General features: G+C 41.8%; 1 protein-coding gene across 5 annotated transcripts in view; it reads right to left on the bottom strand.

Annotated features, from left to right (window-relative positions):
- NOD1 (nucleotide binding oligomerization domain containing 1) overlaps positions 1-24,122 on the bottom strand; it is a 91,821-nt gene that overhangs the window by 57,694 nt on the left and 10,005 nt on the right. Inside the window, exon 1 of one of the 5 annotated variants that reach the window (XM_032643196.1) lies at positions 19,907-20,014. The exons of the other annotated variants lie outside the window; for them this stretch is intronic. The gene's annotated coding sequence lies outside the window, so the exon portion shown is untranslated. Of the gene's footprint in view, positions 1-19,906; positions 20,015-24,122 lie in introns of those variants that run through there. 5 annotated transcript variants of the gene reach the window in all.

The following is a 24,122-nucleotide window of genomic DNA, read 5'->3' as shown; positions in this document are numbered from 1 at the left end:
TCAAAAATACATCTACCTGTGGAACGATTCTCACAGAATGTCTACTGAATGCTGGCAGAATACTTCAGGCTACTGAAAGGGCAAGAAAATCTCCATGTAACCAGGTAGGAAACAGAAAAAATAGAAAGCGAGAAAGGTCTCACGACAGCACCTGTGCTCCTGGGAGGGAGCTGTGCAAGAGGAGAGGTCCCTGCGCCCTGGGAAGCCCCCTCACCAGTGGGGAGATCTGCTGGGACAGAAAGGGAGCTTCAGAGCCTCGTAGGGGAGTGCTGCTGGTTTGCAGCAGCCAGAGCACAGGGAGAACTGCACAGATGGTCAGTGCTGCCGCCTTGCACTGCCCTGCACTCCCCAGCCTGAGACAGGCATCCGCCAGTACGGGCGGGGGCTGGGTGCTGGAACCTGGGCTTCAGAGATCGGAACCGGGGAGAGGACTGGGGTTGGCCGTGTGAAGATGGCCTGGGGGGGGGGGGGCGCTGGAATCCAGTGCAACCATGGCTGGGGGCGTACGCGGAGGAAGTTTGGGCCAACTTAGAGACCAGTTGCCATTGTTTGGGGAGTGCATGAGGGGAGGCACGGGACCCAGACTGTAGCCTTTTACCCTGTGCACGTTCTCACAGAGGGCAGGACACTGCCTGCCCAGGCTGCAGGAGCACTCGTGAGCCACCACCACCCCCTTGCAGACTCCAGGAGTGGTTGGGAGCCACTGCCGCCTCCCTCCTGGACCCCAGGAGTGGTCATGAGCCACCACCTCTGTCCCTATCATGTGCTCTGGGGGTGCACCTGAGACGCCACCACTGCCAAGAACCCCAGGGCCGGGCACCAGCCACAACATCTGCACACCCCTTATCAAGGGGAGAATAACCAACACACACTGAGGAAAGAGGCAACAGGCATCCATACTAAAAACAGCCCTGGCACCAAATATATTAAAATCCACACAAGTTACACAGGGACACCCCCACATATAAGTAGCCTTCCAAGACCACACCAGATAATCGTTACTCCTAAACTCAGAGTAAGAGAACTAGAAGTAAAATGAAGCTGAGGAACCACTCCCAGGTAAAAGACCAACAGCATTCCCCTGAAAGAACATGCAGTGAAGCAGACCTCTCCAGACTAGTAGACACTGATTTCAAAAAGGAGATAATGAAAATACTGAAGGAATTAAGAAACACTGTCAATGGAAATGCAGAGTACTGTAAAAAGGAACTAGAAACTATAAAGAGGAACCAAAAAATATATAACTCATTTGCAGGGAATTCCCTGGCAGTCCAGTGGTTAGGGCTTGGCACTTTCACTGCTGAGGGCTGGTTCAATCCCTGTGGGAACTGGGATCCCACAAGCCACACAGCATGGCCAAAAAAGAAAAAAAAAAAAATTCATTTGCAGAGACAAAAGCTGAGCTGAAGGCATAGAATAGCAGAATAGCATAGATAGCAGAATGAATAATGCAGAAAAACAAATAAGTGACCTGGAAGACAGGATAATGGAAATCACCCAATCAGGATATCAGACAGAAAGCCAAATAAAAAAAAAAACAATGAAAGCAATATAAGAGACCTATGGGATAATATAAAACATACATATAATAGGGATTCCAGAAGGAGAAGAAAGAGAAAAGGGGATTGAAAATGTATTTGAAGAGTTATGGCTGAAAACTTCCCAAACATAAAGAAGGAAACATATCTAGGTACAGGAAGCACAGAGGGTCCCAAACAAGATAAACCCAAACAGACCTACACCAAGACATAACAAAAATGGCAAAAGTTAAAGATAAAGAGAGGATTCTAAAGGCAGCAAGAAAAAACAGAGTTAATTACAAGGTAATGCCCATAAGGCTATCAGCTGATTTCTCTACAGAAACACTGCAGGCCAGAAGGGAGTGGCAAGATATATTCAAAATACTAAAAGGGAAAAATCTGCCACCTAGGATACTCTACCAAGCAACATTATCATTTAGAATAGAAGGAGAGACAAATAATTTCTCAGACAAGCAAAATCTAACAGAATACAGCAATACTAAACCTATCCTAAAGGATATATTGAAAGGTCTTCTCTAAGTAGAAAAAAAGTAAGAACCTATAGGAAAGAAAAAAATCACAGTTGGAAAATAAATCACTTAAATAAGCCAGCACACAGATTTAAAAAGTTTCTGTGAAAGTGATGATAACAACAATGAACAGCAAAAGGATGAGAATGAAGGTGTAAAAGAGGACATCAAAACCATAAAATGTGGGGGAGGGGAGTAAGAAAATGTAGATTTTTTTTTTCCTAGTATGTGTTTGAGCCTATATGACTACCGGTCTAAGGCAAGTAGACATAGGAATAGGTTAACATACTTGAAAAACAGGGTAACCACACATCAAAAACATACAATAGATTCACAAAAGCCAAAAAGAAGAGAACGTAAGTATAAGAGCAAAGAAAAGGTCATCAAACCCCAAAAGGAAAAACAAAAAGAAAGGGACAAAGATAATACATAAAATCAATGGGAAAACAAGGTTTAAAAATGGCAATAGGGCTTCCCTGGTGGTGCAGTGGTTGAGAGTCCGCCTGCCGACGCAGGGGACACAGGTTAGTGCCCCGGTCCAGGAAGATCCCACATGCCACAGAGCGGCTGGGCCCGTGAGGCATGGCCACTGAGCCTGCGCGTCCGGAGCCTGTGCTCCACAAAGAGAGAGGCCACAACAGTGGGAGGCCCGCATACCACAAAAAAAAAAAAAAAAAAAAAAAGGCAATAAATACATATCTATCAATAATTACCTCAAATGTCAATGGACTAAATGCTCCAATCAAAAGACACAGAGTGGCAGACTGGATAAAAACATAAGAGCCTAAAATATGCTGCCTACAAGAGATGCACTTTAGGGCAAAGGACACACATAGATTCTAAGTGAGGGGGTGGAAGAAGATGTATCATGAAAAGGTGGGGATCACAATACTCATGAGGCTAAATAGACTTTAAAGCAAAGGCTATAAAGAAAGATAAAGAAGGACACTACATAGTAATAAAAGGATCAATACAAGAAGAGGATTTTACACTTGTCAACATATACGCACCTAATATAGGAGCACCCAAATGCATAAAACAAATACTAACGGACATAATGGGAGAAACTGACAGGAATACAATAATAGTAGGAGACTTTAACACCCCACTCACATCAATGGACAGGTCTTCCAGACAGAGAATCAATAAGGCAACAGAGATCCTAAATGATACAATAGAACAGTTAGACTTAATTGATATTTTCAGGACATTACCTCCAAAAAAACCAGAATACACATTCTTTTCAAGTGCACATGGAACATTCTCTAGGGCTGACCACATACTAGGGCTCGAAACAAGCCTCAACAAATTTAAGAGTATAGAAATTATCTCAAGCATCTCTTCTGACCACAATGGCATGAAACTAGAAATTAACCACAGAAAAAGAAATGAGAAAAAATAAATGATTACATGGAGACTAAACAACATGGCACTAAACAACCAATGGGTCAACAATGAAATCAAAGAGGAAATTTTAAAATACCTTGAGACAAATGACAATGAAAATACAACCATACAAAAATCTATGGGATGCAGCAAAAGCAGTTCTTAGAGGGAAGTTCATAGTGATACATACAGGCCTTTCTCAAAAAACAAGAAAAATCTAAAATAAACAACCTAACCTACCACTTAAAAGAATTTTAAAAACAAAAGCAAACAAAACCTAAAGTCAGCAGAAGGAAGGAAAGAATAAAGATCAGAGAGGAAATAAAAGAGATTAAAAAAAAAATAAAACCAAGAGCTGGTTCTTTGAAAGGATAAACAAGATTGACAAACCTCTGGCCAGGCTCACCAAGAAGAAAAGGTAGAGAACCCAAATAAACAAAATAAGAAAAAGAGAAATAACAACTGATAGCAAAGAAATACAAAAAACCATAAATACAAAAAACCATATGAACAGTTATATGCCAACAAATTCAACAACCCAGAAGAAATGAACAAATTTCTAGAAACATACAGCCCACCAAAATTTAATCAAGAAGAAACAGATAATTTGAAGAGACCAATCACTAGAAGTAAACACAATCTGTAATTTTAAAACTCCCTACAAACAAAAGTCCAGGACCAGATGGCTTCACAGGTGAATCCTAGCAAACATACAAAGAAGAACTTATACCAATCCTTCTCAAACTCTTCCAAGAAAACTGAAGAGGAGGGAACACTCCCAAGGATATTCTATGAAGCCACCATCACCCTGGGATACCAAAACCAGACAAAGATACCAGCAAAACAGAAAATTACAGGTCAATATCCTTGAAGAATATAGATGCAAAAATTCTCAACAAAATATTAGCAAACCGAATCCAAGCACACATAAAAAAGATCAAATACCATGACCAAGTGGGATTCATCCCAAGTTCACAAGGATGGTTCAACATACGCAAATCAATCAACATGATACGCCACATAAACAAAAGAAAAGGCGAAAAACACATGCTCATCTCAATAGATGCAGAAAAAGCATTCGACAAAACCCAACATCAGGGGCTTCCCTGGTGGCGCAGTGGTTGAGAGTCCGCCTGCTGATGCAGGGGACACGGGTTCATGCCCTGGTCTGGGAAGATCCCACATGCCGCGGAGCGGCTGGGTCCGTGAGCCATGGCCGCTGAGCCTGCACGTCTGCAGCCTGTGCTCCGCAACGGGAGGGGCCACAGCAGTGAGAGGCCCGCGTACCGCAAAAAAAAAAAAAAAAAAAAAAAAAAACCCAACATCCACTCAAGATAAAAACTCTTACCAAAGTGGGTATAAAAGGAACATATCTCAAGATAGTGAAAGCTATTCATGGGCTTCGCTGGTGGCGCAGTGGTTGACAGCCCGCCTGCCAATGCAGGGGACACGGGTTCGTGCCCCAGTCCGGGAAGATCCCACATGTCGCGGAGCGGCTGGGCCCGTGAGCCATGGCCGCTGAGCCTGCGCGCCCGGAGCCTGTGCTCCGCAACAGGAGAGGCCACAGCAGTGAGAGGCCCACGTACCAAAACAAAACAAAACAAAAATGCTATTCGTGACAAATCCACAGCCAGTATAAATGGTGAAAAGCTGAAAGCCTTCCCACCAAAATCTGGAAGAAGACAAGGATGCCCACTGTCACCTCTTCTATTCAACATAGTATTGGAAGTCGTAGCTACATCAATCATACAGGAAAAAGAAACAAAAGGTATCCAGATTGGAAGGGAAGAGGTAAAACTGTCATATGTAGATGATATGATACCATATATACAAAACCCTAAAGACTCCACACAAAAACTACTAGGACTGATAAACGAATTCAGCAAGGTAACAGGATACAAGATTAACATGTGGAAATCGGTTGCATTTCTTTACACCAATAATGAAATATCAGAAAAGGAATGTAAAAAAGCAATATCTTTTAAAATTGCAACTCCAGGGGCTTCCCTGGTGGTGCAGTGGTTGAGAGTCCGCCTGCCGATGCAGGGGACACGGGTTCGTGCCCCGGTCCAGGAAGATCCCATATGCCATGGAGAGGCTGGGCCCGTGAGGCATGGCCGCTGAGCCTGCGCGTCTGGAGCCTGTGCCCCGCAACGGGAGAGGCCACAACAGTGAGAGGCCCGCATACCTCAAAAAACAAACAAATAAATAAATAAAATTGCAACTCCAGAAATAAATTATTTAGGAATAAACCTCACCAAGGAGGAAGACATATGCTGAGAACTATAAAACACCAATAAAGGAAATTCAAGATCATTCAAAGAAATGAGAAAGATATTCCATGCTCTAGGATTGGAAGAATATTGTTAAAATGGCCATACTACCCAAAGCGATCTACAGATTAAATGCAGTCCGTATCAAATTACCCATGACATTTTTCACAGAACTAGAACAAATAATCCTAAAATTCATATGGAATCATAAAGGACCCAGAATTCCCAAAGCAATCCTGAAGCAAAAGAACAAAGCAGAAGGCATAACCATCCCAGACCTCAGACAATATTACAAAGCTACAGTAACCAAAAAAAGCATAGTATTGGCACAAAACCAGACATATGGATCAATGGAACAGAATAGAGTCCAGAAATAAACCTAAACACCTATGGTTAATTAACCTTCAACATTAACCTTCGACAAAGGAGGCAAGAATATACAATGGGAAAAAGATGGTCTCTTCAGCAAGTGGTGTTGGGAAAGTTGGACAGCCGCACGTTAAATCAAGAAATTTAAAACACAGCCTCTCACTATACACAAAAATAAGCTCAAAATGGCTTAAAGACTTAAACATAAGACATGACACCATAAAACTCCTAGCAGAAAACATAGGCAAAACATTCTCTGACATAGATTGTACCAATGTTTTCTTAGGTCAGTGTCCCAAGGCAATAGAAATAAAAACAAAAATAAACAAATGGGACCTAATCAAACTTACAAGCTTTTGCACAGCAAAGGAAACCATAAACAAAATGAAAAGACAGGGCTTCCCTGGTGGCGCAGTGGTTGAGAATCCGCCTGCCAATGCAGGGGACACGGGTTTTGAGCCCTGGTCTGGGAAGATCCCACATGCCGCAGAGCAGCTATGCCCACGCACCACAACTACTGAGCCTGCACTCTAGAGCCTGCGAGCCACAACTACTGAGCCCATGCGCCTAGAGCCCATGCTCTGCAACAAGAGAAGCCACCTCAATAAGAAGCCCACACACCGCAACAGAGTAGCCCCCATTCACCACAACTAGAGAAAAGCCCACACGCAGCAACAAAGACCCAACGCAGCCAAAAATAAATAAATAAAGTTGCTAAAAAAAAAAAATGAAAAGACAACCTACAGAATGGGAGAAAATATTTGCAAATGATGTGACAGACAAGAGCTTAGTTTCCAAAACATACAAACAGCTCATACAGCAACAAAAACAAACAACCCAATTGAAAAATGGGCAGAAGACCTAAAGAGACATTTCTCTGAAGAAGAAATACAGATGACCAATAGGCACATGAAAAGATGCTCAACATCGCTAATTATTAGAGAATGCAAAATGAAACCACAATGAGCTACCTCCCCACACTGGTCAGAATGGCCATCATCAAAAGTCTACTGCTGAAGAAGGTGTGGAGAAAAGGGAACCCTCCTACTCTGTTGGTGGGAATGTAAGTTGGTGCAGCCACTGTGGAAAACAGTATGGAGGTTCCTCAGAAAACTAAAAATAGAACTACCATATGATCCAGCAATCCCACTTCTGGACATATGTCCAGACAAAACTATAATTCAAAAAGATACATGCATCCCTATGTTCATAGCAGCACTATTCACAATAGCCAAGACAGGGAAACAACCTAAATGTCCATTGACAGATGAATGGATAAAGAAGATGTAGTACATATATGCAATGGAATACTACTGAGCCATAAAAAAGAATGAAATAATGCCATTTGCAGCAACATGGATGCAACTAGAGATTATCAAACTAAGTGAAGTAAGTGAGAAAGAGAAAGACAAATACCATATGAATTCACTTATATGTGGAATCTAAAATATGACACAAATGAACCTATGTATGAAACAGAATCAATGACACAGAGAACAGACTGGTAGTTGCCAAGTGGGGGGATAGGGATGGATTGGGAATTTGGGATTAGCAGATGTAAGCTTTTATATATAGAATGGATAAACAACAAGGTCCTACTATATAGCACAGAGAACTATATTTGATATCCTATGATAAAGCATAATGGAAAAGAATATTAAGAATGTATATATACATATAACTGAATCACTTTGCTGTACAGCAGTAATTAACACATTTTAAATCACCTATACTTTAATTAAAAAATGAAAAAAATATGATGCCATTTTTCATGGACTAAAACACGTAATTCTAAAATTTGTATGGAAAAACAAAAGATCTTGAATAGCCAAAACAATCTTGAAAAAGAACAGAAGGAATCATGTTTCCTGACTTCAGACTATACAACAAAGCTACAGTAATCAAAGGAGTATGGTACTGGCACAAAAAGGCACATAGATCAATGGAACAGAATAGAGAGCCTAGAAATAAACCCACAGACTTACGGTCAATTATTTTATGACACAGGAGGCGAGAATATACAATGGGGAAAAGACAGTCTCTTCAATAAGTAGTGCTGGGAAAACTGGACAGCTACACGTAAAAGAATAAAATTAGAACATTCTCTAACACCATATACAAATATAAACTCAAAATGGATTAAAGACCTAAATGTAAGACCAGAAACCATAAAACTCCCAGGAGAAAACATAGATGGAATACTCTTTGACATAAATTGTAGCAATATTTTTTTGGATCTGTCTCCTAAAGCAAAGGAAATAAAAGCATAAACAAACAAATGGGACATAATTAAACTTAAAAGCTTTTGCACAGCAAAAGAAACCATCAACAAAACAAAAAACACCTTACTGAATTGGAGAAAGCATTTACAAATGATATAACAGATGAGGTGTTAATATTCAAAATATATAAACAGCTTATACAACTCAACATCAAAAACCAAACAACCGGGCTTCCCTGGTGGCGCAGTGGTTGAGAGTCCGCCTGCCGATGCAGGGGACACGGGTTCATGCCCCAGTCCGGGAAGATCCCACATGCCGCGGAGCGGCTGGGCCCGTGAGCCATGGCCGCTGAGCCTGTGCGTCCGGAGCCTGTGCTCCGCAACGGGAGAGGCCACAACAGTGAGAGGCCCACGTACCGCAAAAAAAAAAAAAAAAAAAAAAACCTAGACCTCCCTGGCGTCCCCTGGTTAAGACCCCATGCTTCCACTGCAGAAGGTATGGGTTTGATCCCTGGTCAGGGAACTAAGATCCCACAAGCCACACAGTGCAGTCAAAAAAAGAAAACAAAAACAAAATACTCCAAACAACCCATTTAAAAAATGAGCAGAAGACTTGAAAAGACATTTTTCCAATGAAGACACAGATGGCCAACAGGCATGTGAAAGGATGCTCAACGTCATTAATCATCAGAGAAATGCAAATTAAAACCTCAAAGAGATATCACCTCACACGGGTCAGAATGGCTATCATCACAAAGAACACAAATAACAAATGTTGGCAAGGATGTGCTGAAACGGAACCCTTGTACACTGTTGGTGGGAGTGTAAACTGGTGCAGCCACTATGAAAAACAGTATGGAGGTTTCTCAGAAAACTAAAAATAGAACTACCATATGACCCAGCAATTCCACTCCTGGGTATTTATTCGGGAAAAAAACCATGAAAACAATAATTCAAAAAGATACATGCACCCCAATGTGCATAGCAGCATTGTTTACAATTGGCAAGATATGAAGCAACATAAGTATCCATCAACAGATGAATGGATAAAGAAGATGTGAGATACACACACACACACACACACACACACACACACACACACACACACAATGGAATACTACTCAGCCATAAAAAAGAATGAAATTTGCAGCAACACAGATGGACTTGCAGGGTATTGTGCCAAGTGAAATAAGTCAGACAGAGAAAGACAATGTATAATACAACTTATATGTGGAATCTAAAAAATAGAACAAATTAGTAAATTTAACAAAAAAGAAGCAGACTCCCAGATACAGAGAACAAACTATTGGTTATCAGCAGGGAGAGGAAAAGGAGAGGGGCAAGATAGGGGTAGGGGATTAAAAGGTACAAACTACTATGTATAAAATAAATAAGCTACAAGTATATATAGTGTAACACAGGGAATATAGCCAATATTTTATAATAATATAAATGGAATATAACCTTTAAAAATCATGAATCACTATGTTGTACACATGAAACATAACGCTGTACATCAACTATACCTCAACTAAAAAAAAACAAAAGCATTTAAACAGTAATAACACAAAAAGGTGGAAGGGATTAAATGGAGTTAAAGTGTTCTAAGTTCAAAGCATTTTCTGGTAATAGGCAAAAGTATTACTTTATATTAGACAGTAATAATTCAAGGATCCAGGTCTTAATCTCTAAAATTGCTATTAATAAAAATAGCAAGAGAATACAAGACAATAGAAGGAGGTAATATAATAATAAATATGCTTAACTCTAAAAGAAGGCAGGGAGAGGGGAAAAAAGAATGCAAAAGTGGTGAGACTAATAAAAACTAGACAACATATATAAATCCAAATGTTAGTAATTCAATTAAATATAAATGGACTAAATATACCAATTATACAACATAGGTTGGCAGACTTGAGGAAAAAACTATATGCTGCTTTAAAAGATACACCTTAATTAAACCCTGTCACTTTACTTCATTCATTCATTTACTCATTCCCCCAAGTGGGAAATGATATACTAGGTATAAACTAACCAAAAGAGAGCTGGTAGAGCTATATTAAAATTAAAGTAGAATTTAAGGAAAGAAATGTTAGTAGAGGTAAAGGAACATTTCATAATGATAAAATAATTACTTTTAAAGGTTGTTATAGAAACGTTAGTTTGTATGCACGTAGTTACTTATTTTCAAAATATATAAAGCAAAGATTGACAAACGTAATAAGGAGGAATATACAAACCCACAATCAGTGAGGATTTTCAAACAGTGAGGGACTTTATTTCTCAGAATGACTGAAATAGACCAAAAAATGAAAGAATATGGAGAATATGAACAAAATGTCTCAACTGACATCTATAGAACACTGCAGCCAACAGCAACAGAATGCCCAGCATTTAGAGTGCATGTGGAGTGTCTGTAAAGTTGACCAATACACTGGGCCACAAAGCAAGTTCTTAACAAATTTTAAAGAACTGAAATCACTCAGAAAATGTTCTCTGACCACAGTGGAATAAAGCTAGAAATAAAAAATTAAAAATACCTAGAAAAATCCCCAAACCACAAGTCAAAGAAGAAATAAAAGTGGAAATTAGGAAATATTTTGAATTGCATAATAATGAAATTACAACATACAAAATTGGTGGGATACAATTTAAAAAGTCACAGAAATATATAGCCTTATATGCATATATTAGAAAAGGAAAACAAAAACTTAAGTCATATTATTTATATTGTGCGTTTCCACCTGCTCACTGTGGAAAATTTGGAAATGCAAAAAAAAAAAAAATTCAGATAAACAAAACTCACCCATCACCCACTGTTAACATTTTGGAGTATTTTCCCTTTCTGCTTTTCTCTACGTTCAGTTATACCTATACTGATCTTTTTTGCATGTTTGCCATCACACTATATGTATGTGGTGTACCTCTACCATTATCTCATGTTTCCTTGTAACCGCCAAGGCCCTCTTTTGAGCTGCAGAAGCTGGTTTCTGACAGATGCTTTGCTTTCCCTGGTTTCTATTTTATAGAGTAAGAAACACCTGCCACTCTGCTGCTTTAAAGCCTCGTTCCTGAGAAATTCCATGCACCAAACAGAGGATCAAAATTGATGCCAAGTGGTAGCCCCTTTCTTGGCTTGGCCCTGCCTGCCTGAACTGCCAGGGCAAATCTGGACACCGTGCTCTGCAGCCTCCACCAGCTACCAGGCACACAACGGCATGCTATCCATCATGGATAGGCCTGAGGAAGGGCTTCAGTGGGTAGGCAGGGGTCAGGATGCTGGGCAGACTCTGGGATCCACAGCTTCGGGCATCCTTCCCTGGAAACCCAGTATCAAGCCTGTGCTGCTCGGGGCCCCAGCAGAGCCCTGACAGTCATTGCTAAAACTGAGTGAGCACTTCTCTAGGGGCCCAGTGTTGACCTAACACTTGCCACTCACTGCGGGAGGCCGGATAACATAAGGATTCAAAGTGGTCTCTGGAGCCAGTGGGCTGAGTTCAGACGTGACTCCACTGCTCATCAGAGTCAGCTATCTGCTCTGTGCCTCAGTTTCCTCCAAGTCTCTGACAGTCCCTACCTCCAAGTGTAGCTGTAGGGTTGAGTCCATGGTCACGAAGTGCCTAGACCAGGGCTGGTATACAGTGAATACTCAGTAATTATCACCTTGCATAATCTTCTGTTCTCTGGCAGAGGTCATTGTTACTACCCATTTACAATGAGGAAACTGAGGCACACGGAGGGTAAGCAGCTCCCAGCACCCACAGAGGTTACAACGCAGCCGGGCGGATGGACACAGAACAAGGGACTACAAGAGTGACTGAGAAATGACCACAGAGAGCCAAGGCTGTCTGTAGCTCTCCCAAAGGCTTCCTTGGCCCCGCTGGAGCCCTCTGTAGTAAAAGGTGACAGAGAGAAGCGGCGAGAGCTTCTATCTCTTAGATCCGGGATCCGAGACACCCAGAGAGATGCCGAGCCCTGATAACATGCAGCACGCAAGCTAAGGGCTAAAGACTGCCCACTGCTCAGTGTCATGGTCTCCACAGCCACCCAGGTGTGCCATCCCATCCCATGCATCATTAGAATAAACTTCAGAGGGGCTATTCAAGAAGATGGCGGAAGAGTAAGACGCGGAGATCACCTTCCTTCCCACAGATACACCAGAAATACATCTACACGTGGAACAACTCCTACAGAACACCTACTGAAGGCTGGCAGAAGACCTCAGATCTCCTAAAAGGCAAGAAACTCCCCACGTACCTGGGTAGGGCAAAAGAAAAAAAGAAAAAACAGAGACAAAAGAATACGGACGGCACCTGCACCAGTGGGAGGGAGCTGTGAAGGAGGAAAAGTTTCCACACACTAGGAAGCCCCTTCGCGGGCGGAGACTGCGGGAGGCGGAGGGGAGAGCTTCGAAGCCGCGGAGGAGAGCACAGCAACAGGGGTGCAGAGGGCAAAGCGGGGAGATTCCCGCACAGAGGATCGGTGCCGACCGGCACTCACCAGCCCAAGAGGCTTGTCTGCTTACCCGCCGGGGCGGGCGGGGCTGCGAGCTGAGGCTCAGGTTTCCGTCGGAGCGCGGGGAGAGGACTGGGGTTGGCGGCTTGAACATAGCCTGCAGGGGTTAGTGCACCACGGCTAGCCGGGATGGAATCCAGGGAAATGTCTGCACCTGCCGAAGAGGCAAGAGACTTTTTCTTCCCTCTTTGTTTCCTGGTGCGCGAGGAGAGGGGATTAAGAGCGCTGCTTAAAGGAACTCCAGAGACAGACGCGAGCCGCGGCTAAAAGCGCGGACCCCAGGGACAGGCGCGAGCCGCGGCTAAAAGCACGGACCCCAGGGACGGGCGGGAGACGCTAAGGCTGCTGCTGCCGCCACCAAGGGGCCTGTGTGCGAGCACAGATCACTATCCACACCCCTCTTCCGGGGAGCCTGTGCAGCCCGCCACTGCCAGGTTTCTGGGATCCAGGCACAACTTCCCCGGGAGAACACACGGCGGGCCTCAGGCTGGTGCAACGTCACGCCGGCCTCTACTGCCGCAGGCCCGCCCCGCACACAGTGCCCCCCTCCACCCGGCCTGAGTGCGCCAGAGCCCCCGAATCAGCGTCTCCTTTAACCCCGTCCTGTCTGAGCAAGAAACAGACGCCCTCCAGCGACCTACACGCAGAGGCAGGGCCAAATCCAAAGCTGAGCCCCTGGGAGCTGTGAGAACAAAGAAGAGAAAGGGAAATCTCTCCCAGAAGCCTCAGGAGCAGCGGATTAAAGCTCCACAATCAACTTGATGTACGCTGCATCTGTGGAATACATGAATAGACAACGAATCATCCCAAATTAAGGAGGTGGACTTGAGAGCAAGATCTATGATTTTTTCCTTTTTGTGAATATGTATGTGTATGCTTCTGTGTGAGATCTTGTCTGTATAGCTTTGCTTCCACCATTTGTCCTAGGGTTCTATCCGTCCATGGTTCCTTTTTTAATTTTTTTCTTAATATTTAATTTTAATAACTTTATTATACTTCACCTTCGTTCTTTCTTTCTTTCTTTCCTTCCTTCCCACCTTCAGACAACGAATCATCCCAAATTGAGGAGGTGGTCTCTGAGAGCAAGATTTATGATTTTTTCCCCTTTACCTCTTTTTGTGAGGGTGTATGTGTATGCTTCTGTGTAAGATATTGTCTGTATAGCTTTGCTTCCAACATTTGTCCTAAGGTTCTATCCGTCCCCTTTTTCTAAATATTTTTTAATTCAATAAATTTATTATACTTTATTTTATTTTACTGTATCTTCTTTCTTTCTGTATTTTTTCCTTCCTTCCCTCCTTCCTTCCTTCCGCCTTTCTTTCCTTCTTTCCTTCTTTGCTTTCTTTCTTTCTTCCTTCCTTCCTTCCCTCCTTTCTTTCTTTCTTTATACTTCTACTAATTCTCTCTACTTTTTCTCCCTTTTATTCTGAGCCGTGTGCATGAAAGGCTCTTGGTGCTCCAGCCAGGAGTCAGGGCTCTGCCTCTGAGGTGGGAGAGCCAACTTCAGGACACGGGTCAACAAGAGACCTCCCAGCTCCACATAATATCAAACGGCAAAAATCTCCGAGAGATCTCCATCTTAACACCAGCACCCAGCTTCACTCAACGACCAGCAAGCCACAGTGCTGGACATCCTATGCCAAACAACTAGCAAGACAGGAACACAACCACACCCATTAGCAGAGAGGCTGCCTAAAATCATAATAAGGCCACAGACACCCCAAAACACACCACCAGACGTGAACCTGCCCACTAGAGAGACAAGATCCAGCCTTATCCACCACAACACAGGCACTAGTCCCCTCCACCAGGAAGCCTACACAACCCACTGAACCAGCCTTAGCCACTGGAGACAGACATCAAAAACACTGGGAACTACGAACCTGCAGCCTGCAAAAAGAAGACCCCAAACACAGTAAGATAAGCAAAATGACAAGACAGAAAAACACACAGCATATAAAGGAGCAAGATAAAAATGCACCAGACCTAACAAATGAAGAGGAAATAGGCAGTCTACCTGAAAAAGAATTCAGAATAATGATAGTAAAGATGATCCAAAATCTTGGAACTAGAATGGACAAAATGCAAGAAACAGTTAACAAGGACCTAGAAGAAATAAAGAGGAAACAAGCAATGATGAACAACACAATAAATGAAATTAAAAGTACTCTAGATGGGATCAATAGCAGAATAACTGAGGCAGAAGAACGGATAAGTGACCTGGAAGATAAAATAGTGGAAATAACTACTGCAGAGCAGAATAAAGACAAAAGAATGAAAAGAACTGAGGACAGTCTCAGAGACCTCTGGGACAACATTAAACGCACCAACATTCGAATTATAGGGGCTCCAGAAGAAGAGAAAAAGAAAGGGACTGAGAAAATATTTGAAGAGATTATAGTTGAAAACTTCCCTAATATGGGAAAGGAAATAGTTAATCAAGTCCAGAAAGCACAGAGAGTCCCATAGAGGATAAATCCAAGGAGAAATATGCCAAGACACATATTAATCAAACTGTCAAAAATTAAATACAAAGAAAGCATGTTAAAAGCAGCAGGGGAAAAACAACAAATAACACACAAGGGAATCCCCATAAGGTTAACAGCTGATCTCTCAGCAGAAACCTTACAAGCCAGAAGGGAGTGGCAGGATATACTGAAAGTGATGAAGGAGAAAAACCTGCAAACAAGATTACTCTACCCAGCAAGGATCTCATTCAGATTTGATGGAGAAATTAAAACCTTTATAGACAAGCAAAAGCTGAGAGAGTTCAGCACCACCAAACCAGCTTTACAACAAATGCTAAAGGAACTTCTCTAGACAAGAAACACAAGAGAAGGAAAAGACCTATAATAACGAACCCAAAACAATTTAGAAAATGGGAATAGGAGCATACATATCGATAATTACCTTAAATGTAAATGGACTAAATGCTCCCACCAAAAGACACAGATTGGCTGAATGGATACAAAAACAAGACCCTTATATATGCTGTCTACAAGAGACCCACTTCAGACCTAGAGACACATACAGACTGAAAGTAAGGGGATGGAAAAAGATATTCCATGCAAATGGAAACCAAAAGAAAGCTGGAGTAGCAATTCTCATATCAGACAAAATAGACTTTAAAATAAAGACTATTACAAGAGACAAAGAAGGACACTACATAATGATCAAGGGATCGATCCAAGAAGAAGACATAACAATTGTAAATATTTATGCACCCAACATAGGAGCACCTCAATACATAATGTAAATACTAACAGCCATAAAAGGGGAAATCGACAGTAACACATTCATAGTAGGAGACTTTAACACCCCACTTTCACCAATGGACAGATCATCCAAAATGAAAATAAATAAGGAAACACAAGCTTTAAATGATACATTAAACAAGATAGACTTAATGGATATTTATAGGACATTCCATCCAAAAACAACAGAATACACATTCTTCTCAAGTGCTCATGGTACATGCTCCAGGATAGATCATATCTTGGGTCACAAATCAAGCCTTGGCAAATTTAAGAAAACCGAAATTGTATCAAGTATTTTTTCTGACCACAACGCCATGAGATTAAGTATCAATTACAGGAAAATATCTGTAAAAAATACAAACACATGGAGGCTAAACAATACTCTACTTAATAATGAAGTGATCACTGAAGAAATCAAAGAGGAAATTAAAAAAATACCTAGAAATAAATGACAATGGAGACACAACGACCCAAAACCTATGGGTTGCAGCAAAAGCAGTTCTAAGGGGGAAGTTTATAGCAATATAAGCCCACCTTAAGAAGCAGGAAACATCTCGAATAAACAACCTAACCTTGCACCTCAAGCAATTAGAGAAAGAAGAACAAAAAAACCCCAAAGCTAGCAGAAGGAAAGAAATCATAAAAATCAGATCAGAAATAAATGGAAAATAAATGAAGGAAACAATAGCAAAGATCAACAAAACTAAAAGCTAGTTCTTTGAGAAGATAAACAAAATAGATAAACCACTAGCCAGACTCATCAAGAAAAAAAGGGAGAAGACTCAAATCAATAGAATTAGAAATGAAAAAGGAGAAGTAACAACTGACACTGCAGAAATACAAAAGATCATGAGAGATTACTACAAGCAACTCTATGCCAATAAAATGGACAATCTGGAAGAAATGGACAAATTCTTAGAAATGCACAACCTGCCAAGACTGAATCAGGAAGAAATAGAAAAGATGAACAGACCAATCACAAGCACTGAAATTGAAACTGTGATTAAAAATCTTCCAACAAACAAAAGCCCAGGACCAGATGGCTTCACTGGCGAATTCTATCAAACATTTAGAGAAGAGCTAACACCCATCCTTCTCAAACTCTTCCAAAATATAGCAGAGGGAGGAACACTCCCAAATTCCTTCCACGAGACCACAATCACCTTGATACCAAAACCAGACAAGGATGTCTCAAAGAAAGAAAACTACAGGCCAATATCACTGATGAACAAAGATGCAAAAATCCTCAACAAAATACTAGCAAACAGAATCCAACAGCACATTAAACGGATCATACACCATGATCAAGTGGGGTTTATTCCAGGAATGCAAGGATTCTTCAATATACGCACATCTATCAATGTGATAAACCATATTAACAAATTGAAGGAGAAAAACCATATGATCATCTCAATAGATGCAGAGAAAGCTTTTGACAAAATTCAACACCCATTTATGATAAAAACCCTGCAGAAAGTAGGCATAAATTTCCTCAACATAATAAAGGCCATATATGACAAGCCCACAGCCAACATCATCCTCAATGGTGAAAAAGTGAAAGCATTTCCACTAAGACCAGGAACAAGACAAGGTTGCCCACTCTCACCACTCTGATTCAACATAGTTTTGGAAGTTTTAGCCACAGCAAACAGAGAAGAAAAGGAAATAAAAGGAATCCAAATCAGAAAAGAAGAAGTAAAGCTGTCACTGTTTGCAGATGACGTGATACTATACATAGAGAATCCTAAAGATGCTACCAGGGAACTACTAGAGCTAATCAATGAATTTGGTAAAGTAGCAGGATACAAAATTAATGCACAGAAATCTCTGGCATTTCTATATACTAATGATGAAAAATCTGAAAGTGAAATCAAGAAAACACTCCCATTTACCACTGCAACAAAAAGAATAAAATATCTAGGAATAAACCTACCTAAGGAGACAAAAGACCTGTATGCAGAAAATTATAAGACACTGATGAAAGAAATTAAAGATGATACAAATAGATGGAGAGATATACCATGTTCTTGGATTGGAAGAATCAACATTGTGAAAATGACTCTACTACCCAAAGCAATCTATAGATTCAATGCAATCCCTATCAAACTACCACTGGCATTTTTCACAGAACTAGAACAAAAAATTTCGCAATATGTATGGAAACACAGAAGACTCCGAATAGCCAAAGCAATCTTGAGAACGAAAAATGGAGCTGGAGGAATCAGGCTCCCTGACTTCAGACTACACTACAAAGCTACAGTAATCAAGACAGTATGGTACTGGCACAAAAACAGAAAGATAGATCAATGGAACAGGATAGAAAGCCCAGAAATAAACCCAGGCACATGTGGACACCTTATCTTTGATAAAGGTGGCAGGAATGTACAGTGGAGAAAGACAGCCTCTTCAATAAGTGGTGTTGGGAAAACTGGACAGATACATGTAAAAGTATGAGATTAGATCACTCCCTAACACCATACACAAAAATAAGCTCAAAATGGATTAAAGACCTAAATGTAAGGCCAGAAACTATCAAACTCTTAGAGGAAAATATAGGCAGAACACTCTATGACATAAATCACAGCAAGATCCTTTCTGACCCATCTCCTAGAGAAATGGAAATAAAAACAAAAGTAAACAAATGGGACCTAATGAAACTTCAAAGCTTTTGCACAGCAAAGGAAACCATAAACAAGACTAAAAGACAACCCTCAGAATGGGAGAAAATATTTGCAAATGAAGCCACTGACAAAGGATTAATCTCCAAAATTTACAAGCAGCTCATGCAGCTCAATAACAAAAAAACAAACAACCCAATCCAAAAATGGGCAGAAGGCCTTAATAGACATTTCTCCAAAGAAGATATACAGACTGCCAACAAACACATGAAAGAATGCTCAACATCATTAATCATTAGAGAAATGCAAATCAAAACTGCAATGAGATATCATCTCACACCAGTCAGAATGGCCATCATCAAAAAATCTAGAAACAATAAATGCTGGAGAGGGTGTGGAGAAAAGGAACACTCTTGCACTGCTGATGGGAATGTGAATTGGTTCAGCCACTATGGAGAACAGTATGGAGGTTCCTTAAAAAACTACAAATAGAACTACCATATGACCCAGCAATCCCACTACTGGGCATATACCCTGAGAAAACCAAAATTCAAAAAGAGTCATGTACCAAAATGTTCATTGCAGCTCTATTTACAATAGCCCAGAGATGGAAACAACCTAAGTGCCCATCATTGGATGAATGGATAAAGAGGATATGGCACATATATACAATGGAATATTACTCAGCCATAAAAAGAAACGAAATTGCGCTATTTGTAATGAGGTGGATGGACCTAGAGTCTGTCATACAGAGTGAAGTAAGTCAGAAAGAAAAAGACAAATACCGTATGCTAACACATATATATGGAATTTAAGGGAAAAAAAATGTCATGAAGAACCTAGGGGTAAGACAGGAATAAAGACACAGATCTACTGGAGAACGGACTTGAGGATATGGGGAGGGGGAAGGGTGAGCTGTGACAGGGCGAGAGAGAGGCATGGACATATACACACTAACAAACGTAAGGTAGATAGCTAGTGGGAAGCAGCTGCATGGCACAGGGATATCGGCTCGGTGCTTTGTGACCACCTGGAGGGGTGGGATAGGGAGGGTGGGAGGGAGGGAGACGCAAGAGGGAAGAGATATGGGAACATATGTATATGTATAACTGATTCATTTTGTTATAAAGCAGAAACTAACACACCATTGTAAAGCAATTATACCCCAATAAAGATGTTTAAAAAAAAAAAAAGAATAAACCCCAAAGAGAAATCACCTCAATGTTCCCTGAAGTTACTGGCAAACACGTCCATTCAGCAGCATCCTTGTTCTGGGCAAAATCATCCAGCAGAGCCCAAGTGCAGAGGCTGCAGAGGCCACCCTGCCCAGTGTGGATGTGAATGTTGACTCCCAGGTCGAGCAGACAATTTGGCCTCCATCCCAACTGAAGGGGGTGTGGAGGCTAGATGGAGAACAGAAACCTCAAGAAAATCATTTCCCAACATCCACACTGGCCTCGTGATTTCATTCTTTTCTTACACACCCAACTGTTGGGAGTCATCATTCACATATATATATATTTCAAAATAAACAACACAGCTTTCTGCAAATTCGTATTGCAATACCAGCAGATAAGATTCCTAGCAGATCTCAGCCTTGGTCCTTAAAACATTCTTTAACAGTGTGGAAGATGCTAACGTAGACAGACAACCCAGAGTTCTTTAAACAACGAGCTCCAAGTACTCAGGCCATTCTACAAGTATTTCTGCCGCCGACTTTTTCTTCAAGTACAAACATAAGTAAAATCAAGGCCGGCCTTGCTGGTGTCCAGGTGCTACGGGATCTGGCTCAGGGCCATCAGCCTCTGATCCCTCCCTGACTGTTCCCCACCCCAGCTCTGGTCATTTCTGAAAATGTGATCCCCATACATGATGCTGTTCTCTGGAACCTTGGAGGCCACAGGAAAAGGCTGATGATCCTATACGTACAGAAAGGCGTACAGAAAGGATTAGCTTCTGGGATATGACTTTACTGACCACAGGACAGTTTTCACAGACTTTCCTAACCCTTTCTTGACAAACAACACCGTGAGTAAAGCATGCTGCTCATCACATAGCTTGGATCCCCCTCCCAGGTACCAGGTAGGATTACATGTCACTGATGTTATCTGCTTTGACTCACCACATGTGAGCAGCAGAACGAGTTACTCAGCATTGATGCATCACTTGTCAGCGTGCGACTCTCCTTTTCCTCTGGCGCTAGGACCAACCAGCAACATTCTAGCTGGTAGCTGCTCCATCCACCTGGCCCACAGGTAATGACAGTAAGGAGAGCCCCTTGCGAACTTGTGATGGGCATAGAGTGTGAACAAGAAACAAACCTTTGTTGTTTGAGCTGCTGAGATTTTTGGAATTATCTGTTACTGCAGCACAACCTAGCCTAGCCTGACGGATACTATAACAGTGGACAAGAAAAGCATTTACCACATTAAGAAACTGAGACCCAGAGGGGTGAACTGAGCTGTCAAACGCCAGACGGCTGGTGGAAGGCAGAGCAGGAGGGCTGGAATGCTTGCCACGGCCCCTCACTGCCCTCACACGACAGCAGTTTCTACAGGACAGAGACCCACGACATGAAAGGACTACTCACTGTAAAGATAAAGCCACTACCATCTTTTTTTTCCAGATACTGTAAAACCGACTTTAGAATTAAGAGTTAAGTTAAAATGAAGCCTCATTTCCTACCTACCTCAGACTTAGAAGTAATCTATACAAGAAAATGCTAATTTATTTAAAGGGGGAAAAAAAGGCACAAGGGTAAGCCACACATTCTCACCATTTGTACTGAGGTGGCCAAGTCTGCTTGTTGTGGTCCCAGGTCCCCGTCACCTCACTCCACCCACCTTCTTGTCCCACATCAGAACCTCAGCCCAGTCCACCACCACCACTTCTGTCAGAATCATCCAGTAGGAACCATAGAAGCTAAAGAGACAGGATCAGCGATGAAAAAGAATGTGGTGGAGCTCCATGTACCGACAGAAAGATCTTCAAGACATATTGTCATTTGAAAAATACAAGTTTTGGAAAGAGCATAACAACACATATAATTTGTCCGTATTGTCTCCCTACAGACACGCAAAACCGTATACATTTTCTACAAGTATACATCTATGAACACAGATGCAAAGAAAAATATCTGGAAGAAGACATACTTTATGAGAAGAGAGATTACTTCCAGACAGGGAAGGAAAGGCACCAGGATTGGTATAGTACTTTTATTCATAATGTTTTAATTTTTTATAAGAAGAATATATACTCAAAGTTACTTAAACTTTAAATAAGCCTTTTTATTCATCAGGGCATCTTAGGAAACCTTGAGGCAGCTCAATGCAACCTTCTCAGCAATCACCATCTGTTAGGGAACTTTGAGTTTCAGCTCACCCTCCTAGGAAAAAACGCTCAGTCCCCATTAAACTAAACGACAATCCATTAAAATCAAACAAACTCTGGTGGAATGGTATGACTCCTTCTGTGCGCCTGTCAATGAACGGAACACTCCTTCTGATTTGGTGAAATATCATTATCAAGCTGATGGGTATCTTCAGTTTAGTAGGAGTCTGTCAACTCATGGTATTGCCACTAAACCTGGTTCGAAATAAGGTGAAAAATCAAGCCCTACAAAGACAGAATGGAGCAAAAGAGTCAACAGAACTGACTTTCAAGTAGATTTTTTTTAAACCTTAGGAGCTTAGGCAATACCACATTTAAAAAATGCTCCATAATTACCAAAGGTCTCTTCATTTCCTTTGTCTTGTATTTCCTTTCATGTAACGCAAGCTTCCGAACACTTTAAAATAATATGGGCTCAACTGCCTTCTGGGTAACATTCTGACCCCGAGTGATGTTTCCACTTTGATGGATGATGCCAAAGGTACCTCACACTTTCCACCCAATGTCTCCTCCCCACCTAAGTGGCTACTGTTACCAAGGAAACCACTTTAGATTCTCCCTTCCCTTCTGCTAAAACCACATCCTATGGCTAAAGTCTATCCAGCAAATACCATCTCTGGCAGAGCCACATCTGCCACGCACGATGTGGACTTCTAAAAACATTCTGTCTACCGCAGTCCTGGACAATAGGAATTGATCATCGCTATTTACTTACTGAATTCAGATTTAAGATCATGTAAAATAAAGCCATCCCTCCCTGCCTACCTCAAATAGGTACCTGCCTACCTCAGGGATGACATTCCTCAGATTGCAAAATGCCAACAAAAATAGGCTCTGCCAGGGGCTTCCCTGGTGGCGCAGTGGTTGAGAGTCCGCCTGCCGATACAGGGGACATGGGTTCGTGCCCCGGTCTGGGAAGATCTCACATGCCGCGGTGCGGCTGGGCCCGTGAGCCATGGCCGCTGAGCCTGCGTGTCTGGAGCCTGTGCTCCGCAACGGGAGAGGCCACAACAGTGAGAGGCCCATGTACTGCAAAAAAAAAAAAAAAAAAAAAAAAAAAAGGAGAAACAGGGAACACACAAAGACTCCAATTTATTTGTTATTTGTATTGTTACAGAGCTCCTCCTCCAAAAGCTCTAGGCTCATTAAAGAAAAACAGTGACTTATTCCAAGACACTAAAACCAGCCAAGTCGAGGCCAAGACGGTGGGTGGCAGAAGGGCAGAAAGGAGTGCAGTTGAGGGAAGAGCAGAAAAGTTAAAAAAGAATAGGCTCTGCCAACCTGATCATAAACCCCTGCATAACCTGAACACATACATCATTGAACACATCTGGAACGCTCCTCGAGGAAATGACTTCTCTCTGGAATAAGGTTCATTTTGGCGAAGAGGACTCACAGCCTCCTCAGCCCAGTGTTACAGTGAGGAAGACAATTATACCGTGTTTGCTGACATCGATCATGTGGACAGGAAGCCTCCACCCTGCTTCAAGTTGCCCAACAATGAGGTGGGTGGGCCAACACCTCCCATCAGCAACTGAACAGGAAGCTAAGACCAAGCACGTTTTTATACAATACTGATAGAACTACACAGAGATCACACACAGTGGGTCAACTCAAACAGGGTCCTACTTTCCCTGCTGCGTAAGCCACAAAACACGAGCTCAGTTCTGCTTCCAGGCTTCAGAAACTAGACAAACTCAAGTTGCCATTCTTTAATGGGTCTTCATGGAGCCCTGTCTCTCTCAGGTTTGGGGTTTGGGAGGGGGGTGGTTATTCATTTTTCGTGTTTTGGTTTCAATTTCTTAACCTGGAAAACAAGCCCAGTCCTGTATGCCTCTGCCATACCAGAAAACTACTAACAGCCCCCTCTGGAAAAAATTTAGCAGACGGATGAGGCTACAGTCATTGGAAGCTTTTAAGTTCCATTAATATTCACTTACTTCAAGTATCTGAAAGCACATAATCCCTCAGAATTTCAAAGCAGATCGAAAAGGCAGTCTGTCCTCTCAATATCTCCTCTCTCTCCCATCTCCTTTTTTTCTC

This window comes from Phocoena sinus, chromosome 9, assembly GCF_008692025.1.
Source record: "Phocoena sinus isolate mPhoSin1 chromosome 9, mPhoSin1.pri, whole genome shotgun sequence".
NCBI lineage: Eukaryota > Metazoa > Chordata > Mammalia > Artiodactyla > Phocoenidae > Phocoena > Phocoena sinus.
This window is presented reverse-complemented; position numbering and strand designations above follow the sequence as displayed.